Source organism: Gorilla gorilla, chromosome 15 (genome assembly GCF_029281585.2).
Source record: "Gorilla gorilla gorilla isolate KB3781 chromosome 15, NHGRI_mGorGor1-v2.1_pri, whole genome shotgun sequence".
Lineage (NCBI taxonomy): Eukaryota > Metazoa > Chordata > Mammalia > Primates > Hominidae > Gorilla > Gorilla gorilla.
In genome coordinates, this window is record NC_073239.2 from 20,191,967 (window position 1) to 20,208,078 (window position 16,112).

Consider the following 16,112-nt stretch of genomic DNA (forward strand, 5'->3'; position numbering starts at 1 on the left):
GGGGCAAATACCAAGTCACAATCAATCATATTTTTAATATTTGAAGTGATTTACAGTAGACCCAGGTAGTTGACAAGAATAAATTTAATTTTTAAAATTATGTATGTGAAATGAAAGAACATGAGATATAACATTTTTCTTTCTAATTATTCCTTTCTGAAACGTTCCTCATGAAACCTTCCAAAGGAGAAGAATGTGGAGGACTAAGGGCAAAATTTCATCCACATGTTCGTGAGGTATAGGTAAGTGCAATACAGATAACTGTATGGGTAAAGATATTGGTACGTTAAAACACAGAAATGTTAACTGTGTTTTCATATTGTTGCTGTTAAGGAATGATGCCTTGGACAATTCTTTTCTTTTTTTTTTTTCTTTGAGACAGGGTCTTGCCCTGTGGCCCAGGCTGGAGTACAATGGCGTGATCATGGTTCACTGCAGCCTTGACACCCTGGGCTCAAGGGATCTTCCCACTTCAGCCTCCTGGCGTGCACACACCTCTGGAGTAGCTGGGAATAGAGGCGTGTGCATGCCCGGTAATATTTGTATTTTTTGTAGGGTTTCACCATCTTGGCCAGGCTGGTATCAAACTCCTGGTTCAAGAGATGTACCCACCTCGGCCTCCTAAAGTGCTGGGATTACAGGTGTGAGCCATCGCACGCAGCTGATAACTCTTTTCAAGATATTTCAGGTCATTCTGGTCATCTAATAGCTCTTTAACATATCCTGAGAGGTAAGCAGGTGATTTTAAGGATAGTTCATTCTAAAAAGGGAGGTACAAGTAGTGAAAATTGGTTGTACATTAAGCTATTATTCTCAGTATCATTGAAAGTTTTACATTATTGCTATAAAATTAGATGACAGTATTCTCACCTGGAACATTTACTTGGGTATAACCTTTCGCTTTCAAAAGTGGAGCCGAATATCTACATAGCGGGTGCTTCCTGCTTTGAGTGTCTACTTCAAAAAAGAAACCTTACTTTTTCTGTCCCAAGGAAACTCTAGGAAAGGGCTTCATCGCAGTTCACCCAAATGGAATGACTCACCATTTTCCCTCTCTCTTCATGCTCCCTCATCCTGCCTTCCCTTAGGATGGGTCTCCACTCTGGAGTCTTCTCTTCATTCCCACCCCTGGTTGTCCAATTTCTTCTCTTTCAACACCTAGGTCAAATGTTCTCTCCCCCATTAAGCTCTCTCTGCTGTCCTAGTTAGAAGGAATTCCTCTCCTAAACCAGAAGAGCAATTTACCTTTCTTCCTCTTGTATTTATGTACACTTGACCACCCCCCTGCTTGACTACTGGCTTCTTGGGAGTAGGATTCAAGTCTGCACAAATTCCAGTGCCTTATACTTTGTGAGTGTACAAAAAATACTTCTTGAATGAATAAATTGGTAAAATTTAATGCTGGTCAGTGATCCATTATTACATATTGTGAAAAGCTCCAAACAACCAAGGAAATACAAACATTCCAGGAATGACTTTATCCATTCTCTAGAACACAGCATTGAGCTTTTCTAATATTCTCATAAGTTTCCAGATAGCAGGGTGCTTTGGATTTATCTGGACCAAAGACAAAATAGCTGGCAACTCAGCTGGGATCTTTTGCTACAGGGCTGCTGTGCAAGCAATTCAAAACATAGATTAACAATTCTTTTCAACCAGCCCTCAATCATGAATGTCACAGAGATGGACCTCTGTGATCCTGAACAAGTTATATATCTTGCTAAGCCTTAGTTTCCCCAGCTATAAACGGGGGACAATAATACTTGTTTCACATGATTAAATTAGATTAAATGAGATAAAAGTGCCTAATGGATAGAAAAAATGGTAAAATTACGGCAAGGCTGTCAAAAATAAGTTCTGAGGAATCAGCCCACTTTTGTGAACACATATCTCATTGTATTATAATAATCAGAAAACAGTCTGTCTCCAACACTAGACTATGTAACATGTGAGGGCAAGGCCAAACTCCTATTTATTTCTGTATCCCCAGTGCCTGAGTCCTGGCACATAGTAAGTGCTCAGTGAAATCTAGTTAAATGAATGAAGAATTGAGGTTGTGTCTCCACCACAATTTAGCTACCTGTTTATTCTCAATACAAGCAAGAGGTAGCAGTTGAGATGTAATTATCGGAAAATAAGTCACACCCACAAAGGTATACATCAAAGTGAGAGCTCATTCACATACAATCAAGAAATACAACTTATTCTATTTTAATCCTGGATTATTGAGAGATGGTGCCATTGAAGGAAATCAATCTTCTCTTGTATAGGGTATGTATCCTGTGATTAAAGTGTTTTTTAAATGTTTATCAAACAACCACAGGCTGCTACAAAGGGCTGTGAATCTCTGAAATTAACATCCTGAAATTCTGCATAGTGTTCTAAATGGTAGGGATTTGCCACTTCCTTGTCTTCAGGGAAATTACATTTCTCTTACTTTTGGCTTTCTGGTCACTTCTCTGGGGTGGGATTTCTGGAAAGATATCAGAACAAGTTTTTGGTGCATATTTCAGAAGGAAGGCTGTGGAGGTGTGCAGAGGAGGCTTATCAAATGGTCTTCCCATTGGACTAGTGTTCTAGGCTCTGAAGACCTTTCCAGAGGAGGCTTATCAAATGGTCTTCCCATTGGACAAGAGTTCTAGGCTCTGAAGACCTTTCTAGACTTGGTTTTTCCTTCCCTCAAAATTTTAAATATTTTAAGAAGCAATTTCTATATATTGAATAACAACAACATAAATCTGAACATTTTTCAATTCATTCCTGATGCTAATGCTTTATAGAATCTGGTTTTTCATGCTGTTTAGAGTCTGAAAGTTTCAATTGTGCTTCTGTTATGCTCCTTTCCTTGAGAAATGGCCGGGTTCTAAAGTGCCCCTCCTCCTATGGCAAAACAAAATTGGTGTACAATATGGGGTGACATTGCGGCAGTCTCTCCCCATGGCTTATTGAAGGCGGACAATCCCTAACAAACCCTGGCTTCTTTCATGAATGTTTATTTGCATCTGGCAGAAAACGTCATTTATTAACAAAAATAGTAAAACCTACCTAACATTTTTTGAGGGCTGCGTGGCAAGACTTTACAAAAATTGTCTCATTTGGTCCTCACAACAGTCACAGGAGGGAGAGATTATTCTTCCTCACACGTGACTGGTGAGTAAACTGAGCCCAGAGGTTGGATGGCTTTCCCAAGTTCTATGGCAACTCTGGGAGAGAGCAGTGCAGGCCCCAGGTATGTGCAAACCCAGAGTCTGAGCTCTTAGTCCTTACTCTTCCTTCTCTCTGGCTTCAAAGTTTCTTCACCAACTCCAATGGCCTATGGGCAATGACACATGAGGAGACCAGCAAAACACCATTTTCAACCAAAAACAACTGTCACAAAATCTCATGTTTACTTAATTCTTGTCACAAAATCTCATGTTTACGTAATTCTGTGAAGGGTGAGTTGTGTGGGAGGGGCAGTTAAGGAACAAAAGGAGACAGGCCAGCTGCGGGGGGTGGTTCCATAGCCCACAAAGAATGAAGGCACAGACATTTCTCTCCACGCCTGAGGGACAGCACAGTCACCCAGATGAGCAAGAAATGGGTTTACACCAGAAAGGAGGGCCCAGGCGTGTAGAAGGGGACTTCCTAGCCCAGCTATGGCTCTGAACCATCTGAGGCCCAGGATACTCCAAACCCTGGTGTGGCCAAGGTAGATCCATGCTGACCCATGGAGCCCAGAACTCAGCTCCTGGAGAGGACTTCTAGGTATTAGGAGATAATACCTAATACTTAGAGCACGTAGGGGGAGGAAGGGAAAAAACAGTGACGACCTTTGCCCCAAAACACATTTTCCAATATGAGGGAGGGAGTGAAACTGAACAATTCTCTCAAAGAAATAGGTCAGACCACAGCTGGTAAACCCTGCCACAATATTCTCTTCAAGTTTTATTTATTTAGCATTTATACTAACAGTTCTCAAAATTTAGGGAGCAAAATAACCTGGAGAGGTTGTTAAAATGCATTTTCCCAGTTCCTATGCCCTAAAATTCTGATTCTGTGGGTTTGCGGTGGGTTCCTGGACTCGGTTTTGGACAACACCCAGAGAGATTCTCATGTACCTCATCAGAGAGGTAAATACTAAGAAAACAACCCTGGAGTTGGTGAGTCCTTGGAGAGCTGACACTCTGTTGGGCTAAGGTGAAGCCTATTTATGTATTTATTTAGAGATGAGGTTTCACTCTGTCACCCAGGCTGGAGTGCAGTGGAGCGATCATAGCTCACTGCAGCCTAGACCTCCTGGCCTCAAGGGATCTTCCTGCTTCAGCCTCCAAAGTAGCTGGGACTACAGGCCCATGCCACCATGCCAGGCTGTAAAGCCTAATTAATTATATTATTCTCCAGGAATGCTCATTTTTGAAGAACTAGCAATGGTTGACCATGTCTGTGGCTACTGCCCCAAAGTTTTCTACATTCCTTCAACATCCACTTGTAGGAAAAGTTTTAGGCAGGACTGAGGGTGGGTGAGATGACACTCTGATGTGTCCCCTGCTGGTCTTGGCTGGGCAGGCTTCCAGGCACACTCTGAATGAGGCAGCACCCCTTAGCTTTCAAGGAGGACTGTCTTGTGAAGGAGTACTCAGAGTATCTTAAGTCTCTGACAACCAATCATTCATTCACTCTGCAGTTGTAGAGAACTTCTTTCGTTTGCACTATGTTTTAGGACCTGGGCCTTGCTTAAGCTTCTCTTTCTTCCTATCTTCCAGCTTTGCCCAGTCAACTTTACTCCCCCAGGCCTGCCCTCCCTAATGAGGTCAGTTCCACCAGGCTGTGCCCCGATGGCATCATAAACCTGTCAAATGTGATTCCTGAGTTAATGCCCTTCTCCCCACTGCTTGTAAACTGCATGAGGGCAGGGATCATGTTATTTTTAACTCCAAGTCACTTAAAAATAATTTGCTAAAATACAGTTTTCTAAATAACACTTTGCCACATTTAGCGAGGTACCAGTTTAACAGAGTAGATTATTTTTCTGTTTATAAATTAAACACCAAACTCTATTGGATAGAATGTTTTTACAGCTTTTGACGATTTCTGTGAAGGTTTAGTTGATTCATTTTAATTTTGCCTTCATAATATCATTTTAAAGAGGTTCATTTGTTAATAGCTAAGAGTGATAAAATGGTTTCGCCTTTTAGAGTATATATTTAATTGTTCAGGAAAGGGTATTTAGAAATCAGTAATCAAAACTTTATTCAAGATTAGTATCCCAATTCTGATATTTATTTCCCTAAGCATGAAATTACTAAAGAAGGATTCAGAGCAACCAAATCAATGTGAATTACAGAGATTTAGGGTATTAATTATTAGTAATATAAAATCAAGGCTGATCTGCCATTTGAGGTATTGGTGAAAAAATATAACAGTGCTGGAAGAGAAATTGTAAATTACATTTAGAAAGATAGGGAAAAACTCTAAGTCAATTGAAACAATCTCATTCCATGTGTCATGCTGAAATTTAAAATTTTAATTGCTACAGGCTAAAATTAAGTCCACCAGCCACTGAACAATTACAGAAAGAATATTAATCATTGTTATAATTTGAAAAAATTAGAAAATCACAGAAACTAGAAGTAGAAGCTGAAGATGAAATGCTCAGTTTTATTTTCTAACAAGGAGAAATTGAGATATTTTTACCTGGTTTTAATGCACCAAAAGATTTGAAATGAAAGGGCACATATGTTTAAAATGCATAAAAGAAGTGAGGAGAATCAGAGGAATTGGCATAATGAAATAAATGATAAAACCTCAAATTTGATTTATATATTACCATAACTCTAAACTTGCAAAAACCAAAAAAAGATTTTAAAAGATTGGTTTAAAATCCTAAAAATGCTAAAAGATAGGCAAAATGAGAAAGAACTAGGAAACAATGAAGCAATAATATCATATACTAAGGCCACTATCACTCTCAGAAATTAAAATTAAAATTTTTAAAATATTAATTAAAATTAACAGAAAATATTCGTGTTAAGTGCTAAGTAGTTGACAAACCTGTAAATGACTTTAAAAAGAAATCTATTTAAGGCTGAATATTTCTACAGAAAATAATTATAATTTTGCGTAAAAACATTAAATAGTTTATGACTATAAAATATATTCAACTCATAGGAGTAGAGAGTAAAATGGTGGTTATCAGAGCCCAGAAGAGTGAGGTGGATAGGAAAAGGGGAGACGTTGATCACAGGGTACAAAATTTCAGCGAGCTAGGAAGAATAAGCTTCAGTGATCTAATTACACAGAACTGTGGCTATAGTTAATAATAATGAATTGTATCTTTCACAATTGCTTAAAGATTGGACTTTAAAAGTTATCACCACAAAAATGATAAGTATGTGAGGTGATGGGTATGTTAATTAGCTTGAGTTAATCATTCCACAATGCAAACATATAGCAAAATATCACATTATACCACTTAAAAACACGTATATTATCTGTCAATTAAATATATAATAAAATTTACTCATAAGAAGAGTAAATTATTCTTAGTTTTGACAAAAATAACTATTCCTTAAAATGCTGCTATAAAAAGCAAATAACAACTGGTCAACTAAAACAATCCTATACAAATTGTTGCAAATTTTAGAAATAGTTAAACATGTTTTTGGTAAATCATTGCATTTGGTAACTTTGGCAAATTAGTGATTCAGTAAATTGATCACTTATTGATTTTGTGTGTTGATTTTTGGCCAACTTGTCAAGTTCTTTTATTTAGGATAGGGTTTGTATCTCCAAAGTCTGCTGCAGTGCTTGGTACAGTAGGTACTCCATAAATAGTTGACAAATGAATGAATGAATGGTTTTGAGTGAGGCGCATATTGGTGGTTAAATATAACCACCAATGCTCCTGGCTTCATAGAGCTTACATTCTAGTGTAGAGTGAGTTATAGTCCAACCATATTTCTGTTATTGGTTATATAACTACAGTGCAACTTCTATATGTTCACTTATTCTTGGATTCATAGCAACAGGTTAACTTTACTGTTATACCATATTTGGGAACTATTTGAATGAAACTATAACTCCATTCCATAAAGAGACGAAAACACCTTTTCAAATAGGCCAGAGTGAGGCAATATTCCACAGGGTTGTTTGAGGGTAAAATTTCTAATAAAATGTTTAAAATCCTAAAGGTAAGTTCTTGCATACGTGACATTTGCACAGCAATTCATTCTGAAATGATTGCCAAGCTGACTTGAGTGAGAAAAGCAAGCAGAGGAAGGAAGTGCCTGGCCAGGCCTATCTACCTCTGTGAATCAGAGGAAGTGCTCAGGCAAGCATCATGAAAAAGTCATGGCGGGACTTTTTCTTTTATTTTCTTCTACCCCTTCAGCTCACCTCCTTGTCTATGATCAGAAATGAAAGGAAATGAGGTAAAGGTAAGTCTGTCCCTAGCTCATAGAGCTGATAGAAGACAGGTTGGTTGTAGAGAGAGCTGGGCACTGTGGGCACAGCCCATGTTATTGTGAGCTGGTGTGGAACTGGTACAGTAAGAGCAAGCAGCTTTTCCTGTGCAGTGAGTTGGAATTAAACATGCTAATTTGAGGTCTCTTTTAAGTATTTTGTTTAACTCCATTGGCCTTTAATTCCTTTATATTACATCATTTAATGTAACGTTATTTATATATGAAGCATGTTATGCTTATTAACCAATGTGCAAAAATCTAAAGTACAGATTTTCTATAATGGGCTAATTACAGGACTTTAAAGCCACCTACTGAGTTTTGCTGAGCTTCACAACAGGTTCACTGAACTGGATAAATTTATTCAAACGTGTGGAAATGAACCCCATTCTATGTGCAACGGTACTGGGAAAACACACAAATTATACCTCAATACCAGTTTAATGGGTCAAACAGTGAACCTGAATACTGAACTTATCTACATCTTAAAATAGTGGGGAAGCCAGTGGTAAAAAAGGAAGTGCCCATTCAAGGGAGTTTCTCCCTGTTTGTAAACAGTGGCAATAAAACAATAAACCTGGCCATTAGGAGCAAGTTCCCCATGCTCAGAAAACAGAGGTGGTTGCCTTTCAATGACCTTTGAAAATATACAACTTTCATAACCAAACCCAAGAGTGGAACGAAGTGACGAAAGCTCGGCAAACACACATCCCAAGTGCAGCCCTTTAATCTTTCCTGAGAACAAGAGGCGTGTTTTCTTGTGTCATGGCTTAGGAGGAATTCAGCACAGAGTGTTCAGAGTTAGAAATACAAATAAGGGCTAAATATGCAGTGAAATTAAACAGTCTCTTCAAACCAGTTTTTTCCCTGAGCTTGATCAAAACAGAGAGATGTTGATTAGTTAGTATTATTTCTTCATTAATCCATCCTCAAATGTTTTCTTTGAGAGTTCCAGAGAACTTTAGACTTAAGTTTCATAGCACCATATTTAGAACTATTATTCTATTATTAATAGAATATGGATTATGAAAATACAAAGATTGGGAAGAAAAAAAGAAAATGGAGGTAGACAGAAGTCTGAGAGCCAGGTTAGGAACAGAGGTGAAAGGAAAGACCCTATTTCCTATACTGCATCTTTGTCGATGAAAGTTCTGCTTCCAATTAGACATATTCTCTCTCTCTCTCTCTCACACACACACACACACTCTCTCTCTCATGTGATCATATATGCTATCAGTGAAAATAGATATTGCTTTTTTGCTTTTATAGCATCTTGTAGCAATGATCTACTAATTTTGTCATGAAAAGGAAAAGAATATTATTTCCAAGGCTGCAAGAATTCCGGTACTGTCCTTAGGGCACCCTATTGACAATGTATACTCCACCCCTTGGCTGACAGTAAGTAGGGTGTTGATAACCTAATCCATGCTTTTCTCTTCAGGGTGATGCTGGCATGCCTAGCTCTGGAAGTGGTGAAGCCTGGATTTAAACAGCACTCTCTGCAAGTACCACATACACCAATAAAAAGAGAGTTCTTCAGGAAATGAGGTGTGACGCAGGCCAGCTTCGCCAAGACTCTTGGACCAAGAAATAAGGATTTAAATATGAAATACTAAAATTTAACACATGACTGAAACAAAATAAATGGTGTACTACTGAAAGCATTTGAGGTAATTAATCAATGCTGTGTTTGTACATATCATTAAATATATTATGCTCAGTTTAGATTTGATTTCTATGCTCCTTTTATAAAGAGTTAAAAGAAAATACATTTGAATTCACGCTGATACCGAAAACATGCTCCTAGCTTCTAGTTTTTTGGATTTCAAATCATTTCCATTAACAAACAGCTATTTGCCCTCTAATAAAATATGTCATTATGCTTTATTCACGACGCACAAAAGAATCACTGAAAAATCGCCCCAATGATGGCCAATAATTACACATTTTGCTCCTGTGCTAGCGATGAAGAAATCTGTTCATTGGAGAAAGCAGGTGCTAGGGCGTCAAGCTAATAGTCAATGTGTGCCACGGTAATTAGCCACTGCGATCGCTAAAATTAACAATTAGCTAACATGCAATTCTCTTTTTTGCAGGCTGCAGTTTACTTTGTAGAATCCTTGCATGTTCTTAGTAATTATTCTGACAGCTTATTATTTTTATTTTTTCTGGTTTGAACACAGCTTTAACATTTGCATCGGGCGACCCAAATGTTCAACAGGCAGAAGTGAAACAACTGCTTGACTAGGCATTTTTGTGAGGCACGCATTTGGTTGTTTTCTGAACTTTTCATTGTTGGGGAGGGGAGTGGTAGGGGTGAGATCTGTGATTCTCTCACAGCTATTGTCTTCTTCCCTAGGGCCTTCCTCCAGGCCGGCACACTCAGCCATCCTGAAGCTTTTAGAAGGAAAACTGCCCAGTCAGCGGCAATTTAGACTCTAGGGAACAACTCCAGGGATGAAGTGCCACAGTCAAGCTGGTCAAAACATCTTCCTTTCATTCTTCTTCCCTGGAGTGTGTCTTTGGTTAATGCATTCACTGCCCCCGCACAACGCCCCCCACCCGCCCTTACTGAGAAAATGTAGCATCCTGTGTGGCTTGTTCTCGCCAGGGGTGTATGCTGAGATAATACTGCTAGAGCCTTTGAATGGATAGAATAAGGAAGGCCTCAGCCTACATGCCGAAGGAAAAAATTAAAGGCAAAGGAACCATTTGTTTCCAGAAATCCTCTGGGAAACAGAAACGTGTTTAAGGCACTTACAGCATTCAAGTAAGATAAATTGTGGCAAAAAATTTAACGAATTGTAATTCCAAACTATATTAGTTTCCTATCGTGTCCAAAAAATTACTATAGATTTAATGGCATAAACAATACACATTTATGAGCTTACAGTTCTGGAGGTCAGAAGGCCAAAATGGGTCTCACTAGGCTGAAATCCAGATGTTGCCAGGGCTATGTTCCTTCTTAATGCTCTGGGGCTGAATCTGTTTCCTTACAGTTTCCTCACTCCTTGGCTCAAAGGAGCCAAACACCATTGCATCTTCAAAGCCAGTAACATTGCGTCTCTCTCACTATTCTGCAGCCAAGCCTCCCTCTGACCACAGCTGGGAAAATTCTCCAATTTTAAGGAACTGTGTGATTACATTGGGCCCACCTGGGTAGTCCAAGATCCTCCCCTCCTCTCAAGGTCCTTAATTTAATCATGTCTGCAAAGTCTCTTTTCTCATGTAATGTAATGTAACGGGTTCCAGGGATTAGGACACGGACGTTTTTGGAGGGCCATTATTCGGCCTGTCACACAAACCAATAAAAATATACATAGAGTAAGTTTGTGCTTTTCTACCCTAGAGAGTCAGTGCACGTTTAATGTCAGGGATTGAATTACTTGGAAGTGGTGGGGAGGGGGTGGGACAATGGATTTCAATGGTTGCCATAGACAATAAACGCTGGCCTTCCTGTGCCAGGTCCCCCAGCTGAAGACGGAGCCAGTGCAGGTCATGCTTTGTCCTACTGCTCCCAGGCTCCTGAGTTTGGAGGGCCTTCTCACCCTCTTGTTGGAAGTGGCACTTTTCAGAGTGCAGGCTTGGCCTGGCTAAGAGCTATCATCATGTGTTCTGTGCTTTATTACAGTGTTGGGCTGCAGCACTCTGGCTTACTTACTGTGACAATGAGTGATACAGGCTGCTGCCCACGGAAACCCTGAACAACATAAGGAACATTGCCCACTGCAGTCCTAACTACTAAAATGTAGCGACAGAGAGGTACAGCTGCATTCCTGAGAAGTGCTGCCACCTTGTCCAGGTGTAAGCTGATTTTCAGGGCTCAACACGGCTTTGACAGATGTTTCTCAGCAAGGCCCAGAGAATCTGGACCTTGGGACCTGCTGCAGGCTGCAGACTCAGGAGGGCCCAGTTTAGCAGGAGAGGTCAGGGAAGTGAGCTGTGGAAGAGGCTGGAGCCAGCCTTGTGGTGAGAAAACACAGCAACACATTCTGTTTGTTTAAGTGGGAGGAAACTGGAATGAGTAGGATCTGCCCAGAAGAGGTAGGCAGGCTGGAGTCAGGCATCCTGAGAGCTCGTCACTACTGAGCTTCAATAAGGCAAGCCCACACAGTCTAAGATGGTCCTTGTTAAATGGCAAAAAGACATGGGGTATGGAGGTGTACCTTGTTTTAAGAAAACCTACTCTTCAAAATAGAAATGTATTGGATCTTTGATTTATAAAATAATTTACCACATAGATTGTTGAAGCTGGGTGTGGTGGCTCACACCTGTAATCCCAGCTACTCAGCAGGCTGAGACAGGAGGATCACTTGAGCTTGAGCTCGAGACCAGCCTCGGTGATAGAGTGAGACACTGCCTCAAAAAATAAAATAAAATAAAATAAAATAAAATAAAATAAATAGGTTGTTGATATAGTGAGCTTCTCTTATGTGTGTAACACAGAATTCCATACACACACACAAAATGTATTGTCCACTCCCAATAACACACCTGTTGCATAAAGTGAGCTATCCATATAAGCTAAAGTTCCTGAAAAACAGTGAACCAAGAGAGCTTTTGGGAAGGATGGAACCAAAGCTTCAAAATGCTTTGCTAAACTCTCGAGGTGTGTGTCGCAGCTCAAGAGGCTGACCAAGATGTGGGAAGAAAGTCTGGGAGAGGCTACACCCCTCCAGTGGTGAAGCAAGGTATTAGAATGATGGCACTAAAGCAAGGCAGCATGTCTAAGGAAACATGTATTCCAGTTTGAAGGTACCTTACCAGAGGATTTCATTATCTCACATAAGAACAACTGTGGCTTATGTAGAAGAGCTACAGTGGCTTATAGCATGCAGACAGCCTTTTTCATTCTCCAAGAACTAGCAGCATTTCTTCACTGGTGACATCTTACCAATATTCCAAGTCATTATTATTATTTTTTAAATTTACAGACAGAAATGCCAAGACAGTGGTTTAGAAAATACTTTGGGTTCCCAGATGCTTGGAAGAGTTGGGAAGAGAACCTAGGATTCCCAACTTGTAATCTCATACCGGTCTCTTTGGGCTTCATGTTCACAGTATTGGGGGTGGAGGAGGTGGGGAAGTTCAGGGTATATGGGCATGGAAGGTGGGGGAGTGGCAGTGGAGAGGGAGAGGATAGTATTTAGGAAACAATGAACCATGTATGCTTTTTCCAAAGCAAGGGGCCATGCAACCCCAGGTCTTGGGGGTCACAGAAGATTCTTAAAGACAAGCTTCAGTGGATAAAAATGATTAACCATCCACTAAATGCCACCTTGTGGTCAGGGATGGCCGAGGAGAAAAACTGCCAAGTCACTATAACTTGTACACCAGAAACATACAACTTGTATTTGTCAAGTAACAAAATAAAAATTAGAAAATAAAATAGAGGGTTCCATTTGGAAAGAAAACAAAAAGTCACCATGAAGGACGTGGAAGGACAAGGGGCTAAGTAGCCAAAGAAGGGAGCACTCTCCCCACTCTAGATAGTTTTTGTGAGCGCAATAATAAGAGTCAAGTTTATTCATCCTCAAATAACTTAACTCACCTACTTGTCAAGTTCAGCACAGGACATAGGCATAATCCCTAAAGTTCTCCACCATAAGAAACTTTGTACCCAGCCTAAAGCAGTTTGTTGGGGGACACCATGCTTCCTAGGTATGCACCCAGCACCACTCCCACCTGTGCCCCTGCCCCCACGCTGCTCTGCCGTCCTCCTTCAGCCTCATTATCTCACCCCTCTGCACCAGGAGCTAGTTCACTACGTGGGGACACGGAATGGAATTGGGTAGGCCACTTGAGGGAAAGATGGCAGTATAAATGTGTTATGGATGGACTGAGGGTCAAGAGTACCCACCTCAGGGTGAAATAGCAAACGGAAAGAAGAGGCCTGGCGCAGTGGCTCACATCTATAATCCCAGCACTTTGGAAGGCCGAGGCAGGAGAATAGCTTGAGGCCAGGGGGTTTAGACCAGCCTGGGCAACAAAGTGAGGCCCTGCCTCTACAAAAAAATACAAAAATGAGCCAGGCATTGTTGTGTGTGCCAGTAGTCCCAGCTACTCAGAAGGCTGAGGAAGGAGGATTGCTTTGAGCCCAGGGGGTTAAGGCTGCAGTGTGCTGTGATGGCGCCATTGCCCTTCAGCCTGCATGACAGAGCAAGACCCTGTCTCAAAACGAAATGAGAGAAAAAAAAAAGGGAAAAAAGGAGAATATGAAGGAGGTACGTGTGTGTGTGTGTGTGTGTATTAGGGACTCTCAGAAATGCTTGCTCTCTTGATTCTTTTTCATCCAATGTCAATCCTGGTTTTTATGGGAGCTTAGTTTTCTCAACTTCCACTTCAAACACAGACTGATAAGGCTACATTTGCTCCTTGGTTTAAGCCAGAACGACAGATAATGTTTTGTCTATGTACATCCCTTTTCCAAGGCAGTCTGCCACTTTCCCCTCTTCCTCCCAATTACTACTGTCAGAACAAGATATCCAGCACTATGCCATATCCTCAGGCAGGTTCTCTGCATCTTGAGGTTACCTGGGGTGAATCAGGGCCAATGAGGTCACTGGGTTCCTACCTGCCCATGGCTTGTTGCTCTGTGACCGATGGTCTTCCGGTATATAGACTGTCCAAATAGTGTTCAAAAATTCTGGAGATGAATGAGGAAAAGAATATAAATGTATTTATTACCACTGAACTGTACACTTAAAAATGGTAAAGATGGTAAGTTTTATATGTATATTTTACTTCAATAAAAAAAAAAAAAAGAAATAGGCCAGATGTGGTGGCTCACGCTTGTAATCCCAGCACTTTGGGAGGCTAAGGTGGGTGGCTCACCTGAGGTCAGGAGTTCGAGGCCAGCCTGGCCAACATGGTGAAATCCCGTCTCTACTAAAAATATAAAAATTAGCCATGCATGGTGGTATGCACCTGTAGTCCCAGCTACTTGGGATACTGAGGCAGGAGAATCGCTTGAACCTGGGAGGCGGAGGCTGCAGTGAGCCGAGCTTGCACCACTGCACTCCAGCCTGGGTGACAGAGTGAGACTGTCTCAATAAATAAATAAAAATAAATAAATAAATAAATAAATAAATAAATAAATAAATAAAATTTTAAAAAAGAACCTGGGTTCAAATGAGGACATATTCACTTCACAATAAAGCCATATTGGAAGGGACATCGCTACAAAATTTGACCACCGTGGAAACAGGAAGTACTATTACATTGTATCAGGAAAAGAAAACCTTGGCATTAGAAATTTAGTCCTGGATGCACTAACTCCCTATGTCCTCATTCAAGTACAACACACGAAGTGTTGATCACAGGCGATCTCATTTCATCTTTGCAATAGCACGTGGAGAAGCTCAGAATTCTGTCACATACCAAAATCCTGTTGATTTTACATCTCATTTTAAAAACTTTTAGGCAGTTGGGGTATTTTATTGAGACTTCTAAATCTAGAAATCTAATTTTAAATCTTACCATTAAATATCTCCATACTAGTGTTTTGGATGATTTAATGAGTGGCACCATTTAGAGGACACAAGGTTCTAATCTGAATTTATGAACTGTAAAGAAAGTGCCAGTATGCTGACTAACTAATGAGCTTTTTAATGATGAGAAATAGATAAAGCTTTAAAATGCAGAATGCTTATCAAGGACTTCAGACAATAGCAAAGTGGAGCAATTTAGGAGTACTTACCAGTGCGACTGCTGTGACAGCGAGAAGTGAACTATTTTCTTTCATTTTACAGCACTGCTTTTCATATGTGGGAGTAATTTCTATATTTTCTTAACTGAAATTAAATGCCCTGGTATAATCCTCTTTTCAATAGGGTTCAAAATATAAATAACCTATTGATACCACTTGTAATAAAGCAAGAGAAAATGCCTCTACAAAGGGGGGAAATATCTGAATATCAACATGGGATGATGGGATCCAGGGTTTAGATAAGGTCAGATGGTTGGAACTTCACTCAGGGAAGCTTCTCCTTGGAGCAGCTTTAAACACAGGCATGCTCCCTGTGGGAGATGGCAGGGCTCTGGCTGGGCTGACCCGGCATCACATCCAAGATGTGAACACCTATAAAACACCTAAGATGACCCCACATCATCTTAGGTGTTTTATAGGAAGTCTGGACTTCCAAAGAGAAGACCTGAAGTGTGCCTTTACTCCTGTGCTCTGGGGCATAAAAAGAAATAATAAAATAACACTTTCCCTTGCTATAAGGAGATCTTTATTTTGGGGCCTCTAGAACCTGTTGTTCCAGATAGCTCTATGATGCAGTACTGGCATGGAAGAGACGCCCACAGATCTACCACCAGCTACTGAGATGTAAGCCTGCCCTCCTCAATGTTAAAACTCTAAGTTTTAAAGTTCACAAGACCCAGAGGTAAATGAAAAGCTGGGATATGTTGGCACGATGTGGCTTTGCTTTGTTGTTGTTGTTGTTAATAAGGAACTAGACTGAGCTTGTCTCTTCCTTCCCAGGAAGTGAGCTTTCCAGCTGATTAATTGAATTGCCCTCCCTTGGACAATGGAAAGACCCCCAGAGAACAGGGCTTTCAGGGTTTTTGACATATGGTAGAAACCTATTAGGTCCTGACAGTTTCCATCCTCTATATTAAACAGGAGAGGTGGCAATAGAAGGAGTAGGGTTAATAAATCCTCAG

General features: G+C 40.4%; 1 long non-coding RNA gene across 1 annotated transcript in view; it reads right to left on the reverse strand.

Moving 5' to 3' along the window:
- Positions 1-14,016: 14,016 nt before the first annotated feature.
- LOC129526547 (uncharacterized) overlaps positions 14,017-16,112 on the reverse strand; it is a 127,784-nt gene continuing 125,688 nt past the window's right edge. The window contains exon 4 of the long non-coding RNA XR_008671222.2: positions 14,017-14,088. This is a non-coding gene — a long non-coding RNA (uncharacterized lncRNA). The remainder of the gene's footprint in view (positions 14,089-16,112) is intronic.